Source organism: Sinohyriopsis cumingii, unplaced genomic scaffold, assembly GCF_028554795.1.
Source record: "Sinohyriopsis cumingii isolate HCF-2022 unplaced genomic scaffold, ASM2855479v2 utg000426l, whole genome shotgun sequence".
Taxonomy (NCBI): domain Eukaryota; kingdom Metazoa; phylum Mollusca; class Bivalvia; order Unionida; family Unionidae; genus Sinohyriopsis; species Sinohyriopsis cumingii.
In genome coordinates this window covers 4642126-4665994 of record NW_028315897.1, presented here as the reverse complement: position 1 = coordinate 4665994, position 23869 = coordinate 4642126, and the positions used below count along the sequence as shown (strand labels likewise).

At 34.5% G+C, this 23869-nt stretch overlaps 1 long non-coding RNA gene across 1 annotated transcript; it reads right to left on the bottom strand.

Moving 5' to 3' along the window:
• Window positions 1-374: 374 nt before the first annotated feature.
• On the bottom strand, window positions 375-23518 carry LOC149774106 (uncharacterized). The gene is made up of 5 exons (XR_016416991.1): window positions 23286-23518; window positions 21955-22055; window positions 19380-19535; window positions 8731-8860; window positions 375-2609 (listed from the first exon to the last, which is right to left on the bottom strand). It is a non-coding gene; the product is annotated as an uncharacterized LOC149774106 (long non-coding RNA).
• Between the last annotated feature and the right edge of the window lie 351 nt (window positions 23519-23869).

The window sequence follows — 23869 nt, the reverse complement described above, 5'->3', positions numbered from 1 at the left end:
AGGTGTCTACATTTCCAAGTCAGCAACAGATGAAATATAGATCACAATGACCTAATTCTGCTTCATAAATGTAGTAATCACTAAACACTGCATTATCACTATATTTCATGAGCATATCATAAGAGATGAACTTGGACACAAGATAATGAATAAGACTGATGCATGAAATGCAATGAACAGTAGTTGTCAGACAGCTTTACTTGCCATTTCAACTAGGGCATCCAAGAATGTTCAAGGAGCATTCTAAATCAGTTATATTCCAACAGACATTAGTTTCCTTTTATTGTGTGTCTGTGTGTGCATTTTGTATTTTTTATATCTTTAATGTCACTTGAAAAATTTCAGCTATGATGTCTGCAGTGTGAGTTTACTGTGATGCCTAGCACTGGGGCATTGTGTCACAGACATGTGATATTATGTTGAACCCAGCCATATTATCCCGACACAAGTGTGACCAGTCCTAACACTAACCTCTTAACACTGAATGCCAAACAAGGCAGATAGTACCATTTTTATGTATTTGTTATGACAAAGCCAACTTCAAAACTGACCTCCCCCAACAAAGGTGGATGATCTATCCACATTTATTGCAAAATAAGATTTGCACACCATCATCACAAAGGAATACTTCTCTAATTATTACTTACAATATAATAGCAATGTGTAATATATGTGTAAACATAGTTGATGGAAATGTTTATTGCCAAAACAGAGGACAACTCTTGGGAAAATTGTGTGCATACAATAATTAGTCACATCTTCTGATGATCACCATTGTACATACATAGTGAATACAATAATTAGTCACATCTTCAGATGACCACCATTGTACATGCATAGTGAATACAGTAATTAGTCATATCTTCAGATGACCACCATTGTACATGCATAGTGAATACAGTAATTAGTCATATCTTCTGATGATTACCAGTGTACATATATATAGTGAATACAATAATTAGTCACATCTTCTGATGATCACCATTGTACATGCATAGTCAATACAGTAATTAGTCATATCTTCTGATGACCACCAGTGTACATGCATAGTTTAACAGCAATCCAATAAAAAGTGCAATAGTAGTTGCATTAAAACAATTGTGACATACACTCCATCAAGCTATAAGTAAAAAAGGGCAATAACTCTTTCATAAAGGACCAAGATCTGTCAGTATGAATGATGACCATACATTGTATGAATCAAGTTTAACCACAGTCCATAACAAGACAAGACAACTTGCATTCGCAATGAAATGTTGTATTTCACTACATTCAGCAGTTAGGACAAAAGGAACAGGACCTCTTAAAACAATGGGGAATAATGTGATTTGTTGACAAGTTTGTCTTCCAATCATGATCATATATTTACCAACTTTCATGGCAGTCCATAAAAACCTCTGGGACTAATTGTCTTAATGAGACTTTGTTGGATGGAAATGAGTATCATAATATAGACAGATACACAATCAATATAAAACATTACGGATTCAAAGAAATCAAATTATCTGTGTTTTAGACAACAGATATAACAACAAAAATAAATCATTCACACATGTCTAACAAGTTTAATTTTTGTCACCATTTAGTGTTTTTTATGTATAATCATTCTAACAAGGATTTTATTGATGAAAATAAGAGTTCTTTAAAAAAAACTTTAAATTTTATTAAAAATATATATATAAAATGATACCACTTTGTAAATCTGTATTCACGCAAACAAGCTTCAGAGGATACAGAGAGAGAAAGAAAAACATTATGATGTATCACCTACTGTGAGCAGCAAGTCCAGGGGACAATGTCATATCATAGACTGTCAGTGCACCCTAAAGTGAAAAAAAAAAACATGCACCCCAAAGTGAAAAAAAATACCCATGTCATGAAAGTTAAATCGGGTCAGAGATATATGCAATGCTGTATCAAGGTGCAACAAACATAAAAATCAATATTTTAGGCAAATCCAAAAATAAGCAAGCAAAATGTTTGTGAGCTAATCATTAGTCACAGAGATGAAAATACACAAATAGTTATCATGGATTCATAAAGTTCAAGTTCAGTTCATTTTCTTCATGCACTGGCTAATGTACAGCATAATTCTGTAAGGGAAAATCCCCAATGTACAGCATAATTTTGCAAGGGAAAATCCCCAATGTACAGCATAATTCTGTAAGGAAAAATTCCCATTGTACAGCATAATTCTGTAAGGAAAAATCCCCATTGTACAGCATAATTCTGTTAGGAAAAATCCCCCTCTCCCCAATGTTCAGCAGACTTATAATTTGACACTGTCATCATCTTCTCCCTGCATGTTTTTATCTATTATCTACTTTCATTCTTCTGGGACACCAGGCGCTTCTTTGACCTTTTTAATGCTCCAGGTTCTTTCTCACAGACGCCTCTTGCATATTGTTGAAAATGTCATTGTATTTTTGGTCCAATATCTCCTTCAATTTTGTAAATGTACTGGATTCCCATGAAGGATGCCCACTATCTGCACCTTCCTCATCTTAATTCATGCAGCTGTTCTCCAGCACCTTCCTTACTTTTGCCATTTTTCCCGAACTCCATGATTTTCTCTTTTCAAATGCAGAGAGTCTTCTTCGGGATTTCTGCTGCATGATAAATAAAAGGGAAAAAGTAAATAAATATATAGAAACAGACCCACCCACCTAAACATACTACAACACTAGTCATGGAAGAAATGAAATTGTACTCAATAACAAGTGAGTCTTCTATAAGACTCTTGGTACTTATTCAACTTCCATATTAAACATATGGAAACACAATGATGATATTCAAAATTCAATAACTAAAAATGTATGGGTGCTGATGATCAGATCTATATTACTCCATGCACAACCATCCTTTGTGCAAGCTTCTGTGTGAAGAACACTGTATGTGCCACAACATTTTTTTATCTACATGTGCATGAAACACGTTATCCATTCTGCACCAATTGCATCAATTTAATTTTGTCTATATTTGTTTTAAAATTACAGATAGGATAAGCTCTCAAAAATATTTTTACTAAAATTTTACTTTTCATTATTAACCAATTATGGACCACCACACTTGTGTATACTCTATGTTAACCCATTTCTAGACTGATTCACAGTTCTTCTGTACAATTAGCACCATGTGTCCTATAGCCATATTAAATTGTTTACAAAGATATGTATTTTACTCATTGATATTGGAGCATAACTGTAAGAAAGAATTGGCCATGCTTGTGCAAAGATAATATTGTAATGACATTTTATGTGACGCCATTGTATATAGCTAAATTGCATTCACATTACATGTTGCTGTATTGTTTTGTACATATTAGTGGTTTAATCTTTTTATTAAATAATTGTTTTCTGCATTTGTATATTCATGTTATCTTTCAATGGCATATATGCTACATAAAAGAAACACAAACATGCTGACATCAGCAAGTATTATATCACAGGGTATCAAATTATGTGACACCTTGTATTTTCATCTGCCACTGGCAATACGAAAAGTTGTATAAAGTTATAATTTTCAAAATTGCATTTTTTTCATTCTGACTCGCACAGAAATAAGGTACAGTGTATTAATATTCTCATCATTCAATCAAGACAAATAAGTGTGCCACATGACATGAAAATGGTAAGAGGTGATTGCCCTTCTGTGACTAAGACAAATACATAAACTCATGAAGCATCAAGAGATCATGACATTTCAAAATTATTTAAAGTAACAACACATGTGATTCGTCACCCCCAAATCATAACAAAAAGGTATAAAAGCCCCCAAAAGTTCCATAAATTCTAATGAAAAATTAAATAAATGAGTGCTACTATTTAGTATAAAACTATGGGAAAGGGTGAGGAAGCAAAGAATAGACAGAGTCATTTCTTCAAGCCTTGCAGTGTTCCCCACAACAAGGGGAAAAAAAATATGCATCAATTCTAAAGACAAAGCCACTTTAGGTCTGTTACATAAAGACAACAAGAGACGAATTTGAAAAAGCTATACAAAGTCCCTGCAATGCTGACATTGATGTTGGAGATGGAAAGCCCATGTACAAACTGCTGCTGCCCAAGCCAAGAAGCAAGCTGGAGATGGAGAAATATGTGGAAAACTTTGCAATGCCAAGGTACCGTATATATAAGACAGATAATTCAGGAAAAAATAAATGACTGGAAAAAGGGGGGGGGGTACTTATATGCGGGACAGTGTCTAAACTTGACAGTTTTTAAGTGTTTGTGTTGACTACTGTAATGGCTATAAATCTTGGGACATGAACAAATCATTTTTTTCTCTGTCCAAAGACATAAGCATGTAAAAAAAAATCATTTTCAGTGACCGAACACTTATTAAACTAATTTAAAGTACTATGACTGATTTTGTTAGTTTTTTTGTATGTGCATATTTTCTGATTTCTCCAACACGAAATTAAATAAAGGTAAATACAGACTTCATAATTTGTGGGCTGGTTGAGTTTACCCGGGAGACCAGGCTGAACTACAGTATGATGTACAGAACTTACACAGGACAAAGCGTACATAGTAACACTTAAATCCTTATTTATTCCCAAACATATTAGATGCAGATTTTGCTTTATTCATTGTTTCAACCAAATTGCATTCTTCCAGATAACACCTCAGCTAGTCCTTAATAGCTGTTTCATTTAATTTGCATCACATGCTCATGAGTTCCTCATTCTGAATGATATAAGCAGTTGCACAACTTGAGGTAATATATATGAAAAGTTATGCAATGCATGTTTAATTGCACAAGGCACATAATCAGTATAACTTGCATGTTCACAAAGAGTGGTAATAATAATGGCTAAAATTCTCATATAGATCAACAAAGATCAACATCAATCAATTTTAGTTTTGTTTTGGCTGAACAACATTATAACTTTCCACACAATGGAAAGCTTGATGTTTTTGCATCTCCAGTGTTGATGATTGACAATTTGTCTTTCGTTTTCTGACAGCAATACAGGCCAGTTAATCATTAAAACCCTGAAGCTGGCTTGTGTTAAGAGGGAATTTTGACCAGCAGCTATACCAGAACATTGATGTGTAATTGCCTTTTATTCCATAATATTAGCACGATTACGGTAGTTTTGTAAAATGAGGTGTAAGGCATACCTATGAACCTTTCAAAAGCTAATTAGGGAGACTGAACAAAAAAAATAGATTGGGACCTAAATTTGGGAGGTTTTTCGTGGCATTTTTAAAACCTTGTTTTCACTAACTATTGATTGATCTTCCTGGTCCAATATGCGTGAAATTCACAAAACGTCTCGCCATTTCTCCCTGCGATACACCCTATCTTCCCCCAGGATGTGCCCTATTTTCATATTCTGGTCAGCTGTGGCCAAACTGCACAATAGTCAAAGGTAAGTCTTAAATAAACAAGCAAGAAAGCCAGTGCACTAATTAAAAGTTAATCCTCATTGACGCAACTATTTTGTGAAAATGACTGGCCCTCCGTCATAATTCAAAAAACTATGTTCTACACTACAGTGTGTTATGCAAGTACCAGCAATTGATTGCCAAATTAAAAAAATCCAATTTTGTTGAATGAAAGGTACCTAAATAGGCAGCCTCACAGTACTGTACATGTGACAACTATTTTCCCCTCGTTGTAATATTTCCGACCTTATTCACTTACTGTCAAGTCGAAAGGCATTTAGTATTGTTCACTATAAAACAAATGTATTCTGAATTAGTTTTTTGAGGACACATTTACTGCGTGGTATGTATTTTCATTCCTTCTTTTAATTTAACGATGGTAATTAACATTGGTATATATGGTATAAAAATGCCAGGTGTTCACTCAATGGGAATGGTGCTATAGCATATGGAGTTACAGCATTTGTAGTGATCATTCTTGGCATTGAAATTAATTGTCAAAGATTTTATTGTTGTGGTTTATTTTTTGTTCTGTTTATTTATTTCATTTTTGTATTGTTCTTAAGGTAAAAAAAATCAATTATATACATGAATAATGTTTAAACTTAACATTATACTGTGTGAAAAGCAAATTCTTTCTAGTAAGTAATTATTTCATCACATCAATAATTCACAGGTGATACAACAGAACATGTAGGACTTTCAATTTTTTTGAGAAATGAAAATTGAAGACATAATGTAATAATCGGGAGTTTTCTGCAAAAATAGGATATGAAATCGGGAGGTTAGTGTGGAACGACCCCAAAAATCAGAAGGATTTTTTTCCCTCCTGGCATGAAAGTTGACAGGTATGGTGTAAGGTCATTTACATCAAAGCAAACTACAACTCAGCATTTACGGTATTAGCATAATTTTCAAAGCATTATTTCTGAAACTTCATTATTGTATTTTGGAGATATCATTAATGTTTAGCAGAGTGGCGCCCATGATTCGACTCCAAAGGATGTACTTCAGTCAGCGGAATGTACTTCATTCAGTGTGTGTTCAAACCTACAATGTACCTACAGTGGTGCCATTATGTAAATATATTCAGTAGCCTAATTGCGAGCGGTGGATCGAACCGTATTGTTGTCCGTTGTGTAGTCATACTGGGATTACATTTTAATGAGTTAGGTATTTACAATTTCAAGGCAAAGTAAAATTGTAATTACTCATGCACTTATATAAAATGTCCAATGCATAAATAAACAATAATCGAGTCAAAAGGGAGACGTAGTGTTACCACAGCTTGCAAATGCTAAATTCTTGTCATCGTTCAATCAAGCAATACACAAATCTAAATTAGACAGAACAATAAGTAAACAGAAAATTAAATAAATTACTTTTCATACACGTTTATACCATTTCTTTTTAATAATCATGCATGACAACCTCTAGATAAGTATACGTGTAATTTTTTTAAATATAAATTTGCCTAAATAAAAGCATTTAGAACTTACCTGGTGCATCATGTGATGTCTTGGAGTTGGCTTATACATGGCTTATACATGAGTCATGCAATTTTCAGTGTTTATACCTGTTCCGTTTGGGGGGGTCGGCTTATACGTGAAAGGGCTTATATACAAGTATATACAGTAAGTCCATGTTTCTAAGCAATAATCAGACACTGATATCATTTATTGCTGCACAAGTTACTTGGTAAATTTAAGTAAAAGAACCGAACTGCAAAGAAAAGTTGTCTCATACAAATCTATACCTACATTTAGCCACAACTCATAAAAAATTAAGAAAGAAACCCAGAATCATTATTGTGAAAACTTTCCACTTCAAGCAGTGTTAAATTACTTTTTAAGATAAAGCTGCGTACAATGCATAAATTATTGAAAAAAGAGAAACAAAGCAAGCCTTGCAATCACTCACAGTCAAAGGGAGGTAATATACTGTGGTTTGGCGTACCAAGTAGCAGGCTCTAATTTACAGCTAAAGGATTCTATACTATCACTTGAGAGTACGTGCAGAGCAATGTTGCCTTTCTGTGTAGCTATTGTTCCAAATCTGAACACATTTCTGACAAGAAGCATGTTTTCATCTATTCACAGCAACAGATCTGGTGAAGAAAACACATCTTGCTTTATGCACACAGGATAACATGCTGAGATGTTGAATACTGAGTTCCAAAAGCACCAGATCCAACACTCTTACACCCTGACTGTAATGGTTTTCTAGCATGGGACTTAAAGCACGAAGAGAAAAGAGGTCTGGTGTGGTAGAGACTCTTGGAAATGAAGGATTCAAAACTATTCTTTTCAGTGTGAATGTCATTGCCCCCTCAACAAAAGGGATGCAGAAAAGTTCCAATACTATCAACCAAAAATCTGAATTTACCAACATGAAAGACATGGCTGAAATTAGAGCAGGTGTCAAGGAGATTAATTTTTGGACAGGAAATAGGACAGATATCAATGTTATTCAGATATGACTCAACATAACATGATGCAATGTACAGGGTGTAGGTAGAACACCATTTCAATCAGCTACACAGTGCACACATATTCAAATTGAAGACACTACTCCTGAGAAACAGGTCATACAGATCAACACAAAGAATAAACTATGTAAATTGGGTAAAATGCACACATCAAGATGACGAAGCCAAATTGTGTCACTGCTCAGCATATAAGTTTACAAACAAATATTGGAGATGATTACTCATTTTGTAAGGAAGGGTTATACATTTGAAGAAAACAGTCAATTTATAGGTACAGAACATTACAACTTATCCAGACACTGCTAGTTACTGGGCTAGACTGGACCTTACGATGGAAGGAATAACTGTACCTGTAAATTATATTGATAAATGTCATCTGGGTCAAAATCATGGAAAGTTCAGTAAAGGTCAGAGTAAATTAATTGATTTGATGCCAGGAAGAACAAAAAACTGAGGGGAAAGATGCAGAACAACCTTGAACTTGAGCTGAGTAAGAGGTGCCAGGCTGTGTTAGAAAAATGATTTGAAAAATATGATAAATGTACACCAAAATTAATAAGTAATTTATCTTATGACACAGATGCATTAGTTAAGTGCTATTATCAAGGTGATCATTGTCTTTGTCATACGCATTATAATGTGTGCTGAAGTAGCTGGTACAAGCGGGATGGATAGAAGTACATTCTTGCCAAGTGATCTGAAGCTGAAAATATCCACTGAGAGAGAGGAATGTACATTACGCATGTGTGTTGAGTACTGCTTAGGTAAATCTACAAACTTTTAAAAGAAAATTAAACAAGAACACTCACAACGTGGAATCGGTAAATCGAAGGACAAAATGCAGCTTACCTGGAAGAATATAACCTTTAACCATGGTAGGATTAAAAATAGTGTTTTCCATAACTGCAACCATGGACCAGTGGAGAATCTCTGGTGAAGCTTTGTCAATCTATTGGCTGTCCAATTTCAGCTTGCAGTTCTGTGGCACAACAATATGAAAAACAAACAAGATATATATCTCAAAGATAAAATATATAAAGCAAATACAGCATATAAAATCTGATAAAAAGGCATTTCTTTACAAACTCTATGAGAAATATCAAGAAGAAAAGAATTATAGCCAAGGCAAATTAATATGTGCTATGACACACAAACAAATGCAAAATATGAACATTCTTACCATAAACCATCTCCAATTTAGGATATTTCTACAGGCTGAGGCAACGTGAAATGTGCAGTTTTGTGCAGAGTCCTTGCTTTTTACAATGCTCTGCTTTGATTTACTGAATGTGTCTTTAAAGTCAAATGATCAGTATTGATACATAAGCGATTGTGACATAAGTTGCTTACATTTAAAATCTCTCCCTCACCCCCTTTGTGGGAATCGGTGCATATGTTAAATGGTATTTAACCATATAGACCAATCTGTGGGCACCAACATATGACATTCTGCAATTCAAAAATCGGTCCATACTATTCTCTTTTTCTTCCAATACCCAACCCTTCCTATCTGTGTTTTGCATAGTTTTTTATGTAACATCACATCTTAACCTTGAAAACAAGACTCCATTATGATTGTCATATGGAAAAGCCAGCAAAATAATACCCTGGATGCATGTGGTAACCATGAAAACAACAGGCTCCTATCATGTTAAGGTCCCATATAGGATTCACAGTACTAAGTCAACTCCCATAGTAAACATATGGAAACACCATGGTATTCAACATTCAATAACTTAACATTTCATATGATCAGATCCATATATCTCCATGCACAACTATCCTGGCTGCAGTCTTCTGTGTGGAGAACATCATATGAGCCACTGCATTTTTTTATATCTACATGTGCATGAAACATATGTTATCCATTATCTCCTCAACGAATCAGGTGCTACTTTCATTACTGAGTGCTTCTAAGTCAAGTCTGTACAAATACTAAAATTTCATCAATAGAATTTTGTCTATATTTAAAAAAAAATTAAAGATAGGATAAGCTCTCAAAAGATATTTTTACTAAAATTTTACTTTTCATTATTAACCAAATAGGGGCCCCGAGTGGCCGTGTGGTCTAAAGCGCTCTCCGTTACGGATCACTGCCATCTCACCTCTGTCTGCGTGGGTTCGAGTCTCGGATTCGGCTAATGTGGGTATGTGAGAAAGCTTGCCAGTAGCTTCTCGTGGGTCGGTGGTTCTTTCCGGGGTTTTCCCGGGTTCTTCCTCCACCATTAATACTGGCCGCCATGTATAGCCTATCATGTGCTGAAAAATGGCGTTAAACCCTACAACAACAACAACAACAATTAACCAAATAAGGACCGCCAAGCCATATGTATCCTACTTTATGTTTACCCAATTCTAGATTGGTTCACAATTCTTCCATATAAATAGTACCTTGTGTCCTTTATGCATAATACTTGTAGATTATAAAATGGGAATGTGTTACACAAGGAGGTTGGGGTTGTTGGTAGTCTGTAAACAATGGTTGCATTTTCCTCTCTAATTATCATAGCCCCACCAACCTGACTGGAACAAAATGTTCAATAATGCCTTCACAATCTCCTTATCACTAAAATATGCAATGCTGGATTTTTATGTGTGGATTTTCCACAGATAATGCCTTCTTGGTCTCCTTGTCACTAGAATATGCAATACTGGATCTGTCTGTGTGGATATTACACAGATAATGCCTTTACAGTCTCCTAATTGCTAGAATAGGCAATACTGGATCTGTCTGTGTGGATATTCCCAGATAATGCCTTCTGAGTCTCCTTGTCACTAATTCCAAAAGCTGTCTAATAATGCCTTCACTGTCTCCTTATCACTATAATAGGCAATACTGGATCTGTCTGTGTGGATATTCCATAGATAATGCCATCACCGTCTCCTTGTCACTAGAATAGGCAATAATGGATCTGTCTATGTGGATATTCCACAGATAATGCTTGACAGTCTCCTTTTCACTAGAATAGGCAATAATGGATATGTCTGTGTGGATATTCCACAGATAATGCCTTCAGTCTCCTTATCACTAGAACAGGCAATACTGGATCTATCTGTGTGGATATTCCACAGATAATGCCTTCAGTCTCCTTATCACTAGAATAGGCAATACTGGATCTATCTGTGTGGATATTTCACAGATAATGCCTTCACAGTCACCTTGTCACTAATTGTGACATTGTCCTTGCTTGTTATAAATCCAAACAGCTCTTTTACTCTGGCATAATGGAGTTTGTATGTTGCACCCAAAAACATGTATATTCAATAAATGACTACTGATATTACAACCTATGTACTTACTATACAGTGTTGTACTCACTATATGGTGTTGTACTCACTATATGGTGTTGTACTCACAATATGGTGTTGTACTCACTATAAGGTGTTGTACTCACTATATGGTGTTGTACTTACTATACAGTGTTGTACTCACTATAGGGTGTTGTACTCACTATATGGTGTTGTACTTACTATACAGTGTTGTACTCACTATATGGTGTTGTACTTACTATACAGTGTTGTACTCACTATAGGGTGTTGTACTCACTATATGGTGTTGTACTTACTATACAGTGTTGTACTCACTATATGGTCTTGCACTCACTATATGGTCTTGTACTCACAATATGGTGTTGTACTCACTATAAGGTGTTGTACTCACTATATGGTGTTGTACTTACTATACAGTGTTGTACTCGCTACAGGGTGTTGATAACTGTTGCAGTGTTTGTTTGTGTCCTAATAGTAATAGTGTTGTACAAAATGAGTCATTAACCTGAAAACATGTTAATGCTTTTACTAATTATAAAGTCAATGGATACTATTAAAACATAAATATGCATATATTTAGGCCAACACTATAATATATATTGTTAGAAAAAGTCCCCAACATGGGATTTCATGAGATTAAGTATCTTTAATAACACTGGCATGAATGGTCTATTGTCATTGATGCTTGAATTCTATTTAAGACTCCACAGCCATTAAACAACTATCATTATTATTAAGTATTGTTTTATGAATGTAAAGTATCTAAAAAAAAATACAATGCTTGAAACCCACGAATCTCCAAAACAGTACATTAAACTAGAGATATATTCCAATGACATGAATGCATCACCATTTGATTTTATTCAGCTCTGAATGTTTCAAACATTTTGTATCTGAAAGTGCATGACCCTTTGTCTAGTGACCCTGACCTTGATCATACATGTACTACCAATATAAACACAATGATTCATTTCAACATCTCATGGGGTCGGGTAGTTATGGAGGACACAAAATAATTCACTACCATGTCTAGTGACCATTATGCTACTAAAACCAAAGTGCCCTGAAACATGTCATCTATTAATCATTCATTCCATAATCTATCAGGTGTTTAGGAATGGTCAATAAAAATGCTTACCCTTGTCTAGTGACCTTGATATGATCACCCTAATGAGTTAGAAGAACCAATGTCTAATGACACATAAACATACAGAGATTCATTCCAATATTTATCAGGAGTTAAGGAATGTTAAAAAAAAATGCTTACCCTTGTCTAGTGACCTTGATACTATCGACTTAATGAGGATAAGGAATGGTCAATAAAAATGCTTACCCTTGTCTAGTGACCTTGATACTATCAGCTTAATGAGTAAAGGAATGGTCAATAAAAATGCTTACCCTTGTCTAGTGTCCTTGATACTATCAGATAATGAGTTAAGGAATGGTCAAGAAAAATGCTTACCCTTGTCTAGTGACCTTTATACTATCACCCTAATGAGGATAAGGAATAGTCAAGAAAAATGCTTACCCTTGTCTAGTGTCCTTGATACTATCAGGCTAATGAGTTAAGGAATGGTCAAGAAAAATGCCTACCCTTGTCTAGTGACCTTGATACTATCAGCCTACTGAGTGAGAAGAACCAATGTCTAATGACACACAAACATACAGAGATTCATTCCAATATTTACCAGGAGTTAAGGAATGGTAAAAAAAAATGCCTACCCTTGTCTAGTGACCTTGATACTATCACCCTAATGAGTTAAGGAAAGGTCAATAAAAATGTTTACCCTTGTCTAGTGACCTTGATACTATCAGCCTAATAAGGATAAAGAATGGTCAAGAAAAATGCTTCCCTTGTCTAGTGACCTTGATACTATCAGCCTAATGAGTTAAGGGATGGTCAAGAAAAATGCGTACCCTTGTCTAGTGACCTTGATACTATCACCCTAATAAGGATAAGGAATAGTCAAGAAAAATGCTTAACCTTGTCTACTGTCCTTGATACTATCAGCCTAATGAGTTAAGGAATGGTCAAGAAAAATGCTTACCCTTGTCTAGTGACCTTGATACTATCACCCTAATGTGGATAAGGAATGGTCAAGAAAAATGCTTACCCTTGTCTAGTGACCTTGATACTATCAGACTAATGAGTTAAGGAATGGTCAAGAAAAATGCTTACCCTTGTCTAGTGACCTTGATACTATCAGACTAATAAGGATAAGGAATAGTCAAGAAAAATGCTTAACCTTGTCTACTGTCCTTGATACTATCAGCCTAATGAGTTAAGGAATGGTCAAGAAAAATGCTTACCCTTGTCTAGTGACCTTGATACTATCACCCTAATGTGGATAAGGAATGGTCAAGAAAAATGCTTACCCTTGTCTAGTGACCTTTATACTATCACCCTAATGAGGATAAGGAATAGTCAAGAAAAATGCTTACCCTTCTCTAGTGTCCTTGATACTATCAGGCTAATGAGTTAAGGAATGGTCAAGAAAAATGCCTACCCTTGTCTAGTGACCTTGATACTATCAGCCTACTGAGTGAGAAGAACCAATGTCTAATGACACACAAACATACAGAGATTCATTCCAATATTTACCAGGAGTTAAGGAATGGTAAAAAAAAATGCTTACCCTTGTCTAGTGACCTTGATACTATCACCCTAATGAGTTAAGGAAAGGTCAATAAAAATGTTTACCCTTGTCTAGTGACCTTGATACTATCAGCCTAATAAGGATAAAGAATGGTCAAGAAAAATGCTTCCCTTGTCTAGTGACCTTGATACTATCAGCCTAATGAGTTAAGGGATGGTCAAGAAAAATGCGTACCCTTGTCTAGTGACCTTGATACTATCACCCTAATAAGGATAAGGAATAGTCAAGAAAAATGCTTAACCTTGTCTACTGTCCTTGATACTATCAGCCTAATGAGTTAAGGAATGGTCAAGAAAAATGCTTACCCTTGTCTAGTGACCTTGATACTATCACCCTAATGTGGATAAGGAATGGTCAAGAAAAATGCTTACCCTTGTCTAGTGACCTTGATACTATCAGACTAATGAGTTAAGGAATGGTCAAGAAAAATGCTTACCCTTGTCTAGTGACCTTGATACTATCAGACTAATGAGTTAAGGAATGGTCAAGAAAAATGCCTACCCTTGTCTAGTGACCTTGATACTATCAGCCTACTGAGTGAGAAGAACCAATGTCTAATGACACACAAACATACAGAGATTCATTCCAATATTTACCAGGAGTTAAGGAATGGTAAAAAAAAATGCTTACCCTTGTCTAGTGACCTTGATACTATCACCCTAATGAGTTAAGGAAAGGTCAATAAAAATGTTTACCCTTGTCTAGTGACCTTGATACTATCAGCCTAATAAGGATAAAGAATGGTCAAGAAAAATGCTTCCCTTGTCTAGTGACCTTGATACTATCAGCCTAATGAGTTAAGGGATGGTCAAGAAAAATGCGTACCCTTGTCTAGTGACCTTGATACTATCACCCTAATAAGGATAAGGAATAGTCAAGAAAAATGCTTAACCTTGTCTACTGTCCTTGATACTATCAGCCTAATGAGTTAAGGAATGGTCAAGAAAAATGCTTACCCTTGTCTAGTGACCTTGATACTATCACCCTAATGTGGATAAGGAATGGTCAAGAAAAATGCTTACCCTTGTCTAGTGACCTTGATACTATCAGACTAATGAGTTAAGGAATGGTCAAGAAAAATGCTTACCCTTGTCTAGTGACCTTGATACTATCAGCCTACTGAGTGAGAAGAACCAATGTCTAATGCCACACAAACATACAGAGATTCATTCCAATATTTACCAGGAGTTAAGGAATGGTAAAATAAGATGCTTACCCTTGTCTAGTGACCTTGATACTATCACCCTAATGAGTTAAGGAAAGGTCAATAAAAATGTTTACCCTTGTCTAGTGACCTTGATACTATCAGCCTAATAAGGATAAAGAATGGTCAAGAAAAATGCTTCCCTTGTCTAGTGACCTTGATACTATCAGCCTAATGAGTTAAGGGATGGTCAAGAAAAATGCGTACCCTTGTCTAGTGACCTTGATACTATCACCCTAATAAGGATAAGGAATAGTCAAGAAAAATGCTTAACCTTGTCTACTGTCCTTGATACTATCAGCCTAATGAGGATAAGGAATGGTCATGAAAAATGCTTACCCTTGTCTAGTGACCTTGATACTATCAGCCTAATGAGTTAGAAGAACCAATGTCTAATGACATACAAACATACAGAGATTCATTCCAATATTTATCAGGAGTTAAGGAATGGTCATAAAAATGCTTACCCTTGTCTAGTGACCTTGATACTATCACCCTAATGAGGATAAGGAATGGTCAAGAAAAATGCTTACCCTTGTCTAGTGACCTTGATACTATCACCCTAATAAGGATAAGGAATGGTCAAGAAAAATGCTTACCCTTGTCTAGTGACCTTGATACTATCACCATAATAAGGATAAGGACTGGTCAAGAAAAATGCTTACCCTTGTCTAGTGACCTTGATACTATCACCCAAATGAGGATAATGAATGGTCAAGAAAAATGCTTACCGGTGTCTAGTGACCTTGAAAATATCACCCAAATGAGGATAAGGAATGGTCAAGAAAAATGCTTACCCGTGTCTAGTGACCTTGATACTATCACCCAAATGAGGATAAGGAATGGTCAAGAAAAATGTTTACCCTTGTCTAGTGACCTTGATACTATGAGCCTAATGAGTTAGAAGAACCAAGGTCTAATTACATATAAACATCCTGAGATTCTTTCCAATATTTATCAGGAGTTAAGGAATGGTCAAGAAAAATGCTTACCCTTGTCTAGTGACCTTGATATTATTACCTTAATGAGTTACAAGAACCAATATCTATCAGGAGTTAAGGAATGGTCAAGAAAAATGCTTACCCTTGTCTAGTGACCTTGATACTATCACCCTAATGTGGATAAGGAATGGTCAAGAAAAATGCTTACCCTTGTCTAGTGACCTTGATACTATCAGCCTAATGAGTTAAGGAATGGTCAAGAAAAATGCTTACCCTTGTCTAGTGACCTTGATACTATCACCCTAATGAGGATAAGGAATGGTCAAGAAAAATGCTTACCCTTGCCTAGTGACCTTGATACTATCACCCTAATAAGGATAAGGAATGGTCAAGAAAAATGCTTACCCTTGTCTAGTGACCTAGATACTATCACCCTAACAAGGATAAGGAATGGTCAAGAAAAATGTTTACCCTTGTCTAGTGACCTTGATACTATGAGTCTAATGAGTTAGAAAAACCAAGGTCTAATTACACACAAACATACAGAGATTCATTCCAATATTTATCAGGAGTTAAGGAATGGTCAAGAAAAATGCCTACCCTTGTCTAGTGGCCTTGATACTATTACCATAACGAGTTACAAGAACCAATATCTATCAGGAGTTAAGGAATGGTCAAGAAAAATGCTTACCCTTGTCTAGTGACCCTGATACTATCAGTCTAATGAGTTAAGGAATGGTCAAGAAAAATGCTCACCCTTGTCTAGTGACCTTGACACTATCAGTCTAATGAGTTAGAAACCAATGTCTAATGACAAATAAGCATACAGAGATTCATTCCAGCCAAAAATATTTCATAAGTGGAAATTAAATGTAGGACTCTGGTTCATGTACTGCAATAAATGTCAGAGAGCCCCAAAATTTAACCCCTGCCAATCAATCTCTGTGTAGTGTTTTGTTTTCTTCTTTTTCTTCTGCATATCTGTCTGCTGGTACAGAGTGAGTGGATTTCTTAAACCAAGTTTAAGTGGGCTATCATATTGATGTTCAAATATATATATATATATATATATATATATGCAGAGTATTAATGTCAATGGTTAGCAGATCTCAATGAAAAATCAGATTAAATTGTTCATTTAGAGAGATGATACTATAACCCTCTGGGATTATTGACGGTCAGCAAGAATTCAGTCGATTTCGGGTTATAGAGATCCATGCCATAAAGTCGTCTCAGGATGACTTTAGTTATTAGGTAGGAGCCCCTTCATATATAAAACTGCAGATGTCACATCATGCTTACACCCACTCTAATTTTCCAATTAAAATGCATTTAATGATTTGAAGAACAGAGCAAAGGGACAGATGCCACTTCTTTTTCGTTAAGTACATCAGTGTAGTTGATCAAATGGAAAAGCTGAAAAATTGCACATTTTATAGATTTAATAAGTTATGAAATTGAAGAAAAACAACAATTAATAAAGCCTAAACAACAAAGTGGCGACATCTCAGAATTACTATATATGATCCTTGGGGCAACTTCTCCAGGCGAAGTGGGACAACTTCTCCAGGCGAAGTGGGACAACTTCTCCGACTACCATGGGCGACTTCTCCTAACACATGGGATGAGTTCTCCCAGGGCGAGTTCTCCATAATTCATTATCAACAATGCCAGTGTGTACACAGTGTCTCAGATAAGGTCACACCCACTATTTTTACAGGGGGAGGAAAGCGCGTTGTTTTATTCAAGACAGATTGGGAGAGATGATTGGTTTTTCATAAATTTCTTAGTAAAGAGTAAGAATAAAAGGTACACATTTTCAGAAAATGAACCTTATACATATAGCAAATTATATATGAAATTTGTGGGAGTTTCAATTTTGCATGTTTGTCCCCTTTAAACTAGAGATATATGCCAATGATATGAATGTATCATTTGATTTTATTCAACCCTGAATGATGAAAATATTTAGCATCTGAAAGTAAATGACCCCTTGTCTAGTAGCCCTGACCTTGATCATGCATCTACTACAAATATAAACACAATGTTTCTTTTCAACATCTCACAGGGTAAAGAAGTTATTGAGAAGACAACAAATTAATTACCATGTCTAGTGACCATGACGTTACTAAAATCAAAGTCATGATGCTTCTAAAGCCTATGTGGCATGAAACATGACATGAATTAATGATTCATTCCAATATCTATCAGGACTTGTGGAAAGGTCAAGAAGAATCCATAACCTTGCCTAGTGACCTTGATACTATCACCATAATGAGGATAAGGAAGGTCAAGAAGAATGTTTACCCTTGTCTAGTGACCTTGATACTATCACCCTAATAAGGCACATGAAATAATATCTATTAATGACACATTAATATATCATTGTTTAGATACAGAGATTCATTCCAGCCATAAATGTTTCAAAAGTGGAAATTAAATGTAGGACTCTGATTGGTTTAAGTACTGTAATAAACGTCACAGACAACCCGACCTTCCACACCTGCCAATAAACCTCTATTGTTTTTTTAATTCATATCCACCTACCCATACTCACTGGGTGGATATTTAAAATCAAATTTAAGAGGGCTATCATAAACCCATGGATCTCCAAAACAGTACACTAAACTAGAGATATATTCAAATGACATCAATGCATCACTATTTGATTTTATTCAAATCTAAATATTTCAAATATTTTGCATCTGAAAGTGCATGACCCCTTGTCCAGTGACCCTGACCTTGATCATACATGTACTACCAATAAAAACAGAATGATTCATTTCAATATCTCATGGGCTTGGGAAGTTATGGAGGAGACAAAAAAATTCACTACCATGTCTAGTGACCATAATGCTACTAAAACCAAAGTGCCATGAAACATGTTATCTATTAATCATTCATTCCATAATCTATCAGGAGTTAAGGAATGGTCAAGAAAAATGTTAACCCTTGTCTAGTGACCTTGATACTATCATCCTAATGAGCTACAAGAACCAATGTCTAATAACACATAAACATAGAGATTCATTCCAGCCACAAATGTTTCATAAGTATAAATTAAATGTAGGACTCTGATTGGTTGAACTACTACAATAAATGTCACAGACAGCCCAAACATACACCCCTGCTAATGAACCTCTGTTTATTTTTAATTTTTCTGCATATCCGTATACCCATATTCACTGGGTGGATTTCTTAAATTAGGTTTAAGAGGGTCATCATATTCATGTTCTAATACATATCTATACATATATATATATACATTGTACACACACACACACACACATATATATATATATATATACAAAATTCAGAATATGATGACAGAGAAGAGTCACCAGTGTATGAGTGGAGAAGAGCAGGTGCTGTGGGGCAATGATAGACAGAAAAGATGTTGCTATGAGTCACCTGATTTTACCATACCTGTTTTAGTATGTATGTATTGTCCACATTCTTCCTGTTTAATTGGTTAACTCCAGTCTGAAGTACATGTACTCCACCCTTCATCTGCACAAAGTCATTCATTGCCAATTTTTCAAACTGTGTCTAACATTTATAAACCTTACTTTGGTCAGGAAACTGAAATAATAATAATAATAATAATAGCAATAATAATAACAATAAAAACAATAATACTAATAACAATAACAATAATCACATTAACAACAACAGCAATAATAACAATTTTAATAAAAAATAACAACACAAACAATAACAACAATACAAATAATAATAATAATATGCTGGTATAAAACAAAACAAGAAACACAACAAATCACCATTTACTGCTGCAATTTTTAATATTTTCAAAAAATTAGTTCTTAACTGGAAATTTTATCAGACTCCAAATTGGTTCCCAGGGTTACCCCCTCCCCGAATGATTGCATGTCATTTTATTATTTTGCCTTGATGATGGCATATATATATATATATATATATATATATATATATATGAATGATTGATAATAACCAAATATGGGAAATATTTTCAGAATTCTAAATCTCCCACCCGAACCCATAACCTGAGGTACACTTTATTCCAATAAATGTCCTGTCATGTCCACAACTGTTGGTAAACAGGGGCAGCACTTCCCACCTTCAATACCCTGAAGTATGACCCAAGTAGGTGAAGTGAAATCCCAAAAGTTATAATGCATATCCGGCTTCGATGAATGCACAAACCAACTTTGGGACTGGAATATGCAACAGTTTACAATATATTTTAGACTTTAAAACAATCATTTCCAATCCCTTACTTCTTCTATTATGGCAGGTTTCTCTATAACCTATAAAACAAGTTACAGAAACAAACAATACATACATACACTCACACACACAAACACATTGGGTGAGTGGATCACAATTGCAAATTTGATCTGCTAGCAAGAACAATGTTATTTCTGCTCAGAGGTTTTCAAGCAGATGGTTTGGTGGAAGAAGACTATATATTGTCCAGTGAAAAAGCTGAGAACATTACTATTTTTTATAGTTTTAACAGACCAAATTGAATTGAATAATTGGTGACTTATGAAACTAAATATAATATATATGAACAACTTATTTTGCACAACAATATCAATGTTAATGCAATATCAATGTTAATGCAGTATCATAATTAATGTAACATCAGTGTTAATGCAATATCATAATTAACGTAATATCAATGTTAATGTAATATCAATGTTAATGCAATATCAATGTTAATGCAATATCAATGTTAATGTAATATCAATGTTAATGCAATATCATAATTAATGCAATATCAATGTTAATGCAATATCAGTGTTAATGTAATATCAATGTTAATGCAATATCAATGTTAATGTAATATCAATGTTAATGCAATATCAGTGTTAACACAATATCAATGTTAATGTAATATCAGTGTAAATGCAATATCAGTGTTAATGTAATATCAATGTTAATGCAATATCAATGTTAATGCAGTATCATTGTTAATGCAATATCAATGTTAATGCAATATCAGTGTTAATGTAATATCAATGTTAATGCAATATCATAATTAATGCAATATCAATATTAATGCAATATCAATGTAAAGGCTTTGTTTATTAATTTGAATTAATACTGTTACTTGTAGGGTAAAAGCTTTGTTTATTAATTTGAATTAATACTGTTACTTGTAGGGTAAAAGCTTTGTTTAGTAATTTGAATTAATACTGGTACTTGTAGGGTAAAAGCTTTGTTTAGTAATTTGAATTAATACTGTTACTTGTCGGGTAAAAGCTTTGTTTAGTAATTTGAATTAATACTGTTACTTGTAGGGTAAAAGCTTTGTTTAGTAATTTGAATTAATACTGTTACTTGTAGGGTAAAAGCTTTGTTTAGTAATTTGAATTAATACTGTTATTTGTATGATAAAAGCTTTGTTTAGTAATTTGAGCTAATATGGTTACTTGTAGGAGATGTCAAGAAACACAGCTTGTCAGCCAGCTGGAAGGTTGATACAATGCTAAATATGTAAGGAATATTGTAATTTTCTCAACTAAAACTAGTATAATATCATAGGAAATGATAACATCAGAGAAAACACACAGAACGAAAAATTTCTTGCAATTGTGAAAAAGCAAGCAGAATGTTTTGGCTTTGTCTGGAGACAAGTACATGTACAAGTTTGGTTCAAAGTATACTTGGCAACATGTAGCTGGTATGTGATATCAACCTTTGTTCCATTTAATGTCAATTTTCATATCTAATGGTAGCATGTTATACTGAATTGCCACAATTATAAATGCTTATTTTGAATTTAACAGTAACTATACAACTCAAGTATATATATTTATCATTCTGATTGTCCTAGTCATCTCCACACTCCATTTTGTTCCTGACTTTAGTTTTATTCCTGACAAAAATCATAAACTAAAACCATGAAAGAGAGACTTAATTAATCCCGTCCTTGAAATATTTGTGTGAGTTTGAGAGATCTTACACATTAATTCAGATATATTCTCCTAATATATACAAGATACCAACTTACATAATATGGTGTTTGGATTCTTGTTCATGGCTCTTCCCAGTAGATGATGACTAACATCTGTGATATGGTGTATGGATCAAAACTTGCAAAAGATCAACTATCTGCAAAAAAAATAAATGTATAAATTAAACCTGGGTAAATTTTATGGAATGTAGTATAAAGTACATTTGCTTTTTACTTCACGGTCATCAATTCCTCTACTAATAGGACAAGACCAAATGTAAGGACTATCATGAAATTAAAGACCTAAGTTCTTCCTTCATTATAACAGCAAAGTTATATGCAAGTAATATAAACTTATAGATGTAAATATTTTAAACCTGTGTCAAGTCCATAACAAATGATCTTCATACTACTTACCTATATACTATTTTGTTATCAAATCTACAACCAGAACTTATTTCTGCATCAAAATACGGAAACTCTCGCATGATGTGTAAGTTTATGATTCATTATTCCACCAATAATTCTGGATTTAAAATATTTGGAAAAGGTATAAAATGTCTTTGATGTGTTTTCAGTTTAAAACATAATTACATTAAAAAAGACACATCTGTCCTGCCCACAGATGAAAAATCAAAGCAACACCTTAACTACTCCTATGTGGTAAACACTGTATACAAAAAAAATACAATAGTTTAAAAGTTCCATTATGAGAGGAATTAGAATGTCAGCAAAAATAATTGTGTTGTCTAATTAATCAAAACAGAAATCATGTCATAATTGTTTTATTTCTACTCAATAAATATACTTTCAACTTTAATTCTGAAATTAAATTATCCACTCTGTGTGTGTGTTGTGTGTGTGTGTGTGTGTGTTTCGAACAGAACTTGACTATCACTAACTTAAGAATTTTTTTTTTTTTTTTTTGGTGGAGCAAACCACAGGTGCTCGTTATAAAGAAAATCAAGGAATGGGGGTTCTAACCTGTAACAATATTTTCTTTGTAACAAGCCCCTGTGGAGCAAACTGTCATATGTTCAGAACCATTTTTCGACTAACTTCAACTTTCATTACCCAAGTCACATCAGAAAAGAGTAATGGTTCGTATACTGTGTCATATCATATTCCACAGCAATACTTACCGTAGAATCAGACTATTCAATCCGATTTTCGTTAAATAGGACAATTTATCTTAGGTGAACACTCAAGACGGTGCCTCCAATCCGACTCACGAGAGATATTTTGCCAAAGATGACATATATAACATTTTTTCACTTATATGTTTTCAGAACAGTGTTTATACAAATCGGTTGTTGTGTCTGACTGCGTTATCAAAACCTGGCATTAAAGAAACAACATTTGGAATATTCAATAGCATATCACGCTACCTGTTCGCCAAGATCCGCCATTTTGTTCTGTCACATGACAATACTGTTTTTATGGCAACCACCTGACTATGGTAATAAACAGCAGTGTACAGTCAGGATACCAGACTAGCACACGCTGCGGTAACCATCTCTTGATTGGAACATCCTCGGCCATTTCCGTCAGGTCGTAGGACCAAATCTAAAATTTACGCTACGGAAAGTGTAGCTTCAAATATCAGCTTTAATTGTTACCTAGGTCCTTTGAAAAGAGAGAGTAGTGTCATCCCTTGTAGAATTATATAGTACATGTATTATTTGTAAATAAATCGCAAACAACGATACGAGCCCATGTGTAAATACATGTACGATCTTCACTGCATTAAAACACACACACACAAATAACCGACTACTAACCAGCCTACAAAAGGTAATATCCCTTACACATGTTTTGTGACTGACTTGGATGAAATCTAGGTCAGTATGTCGAACTGTAAAATTCTAGGTCATACTTCTTTAATTTGTAAAATGTTATTACGTTAATTGTTACGAGAAAACAAGGAAGCAGACTTATTTAAGTTCTTCTCTAAGGCTTATGTTTGCATTGT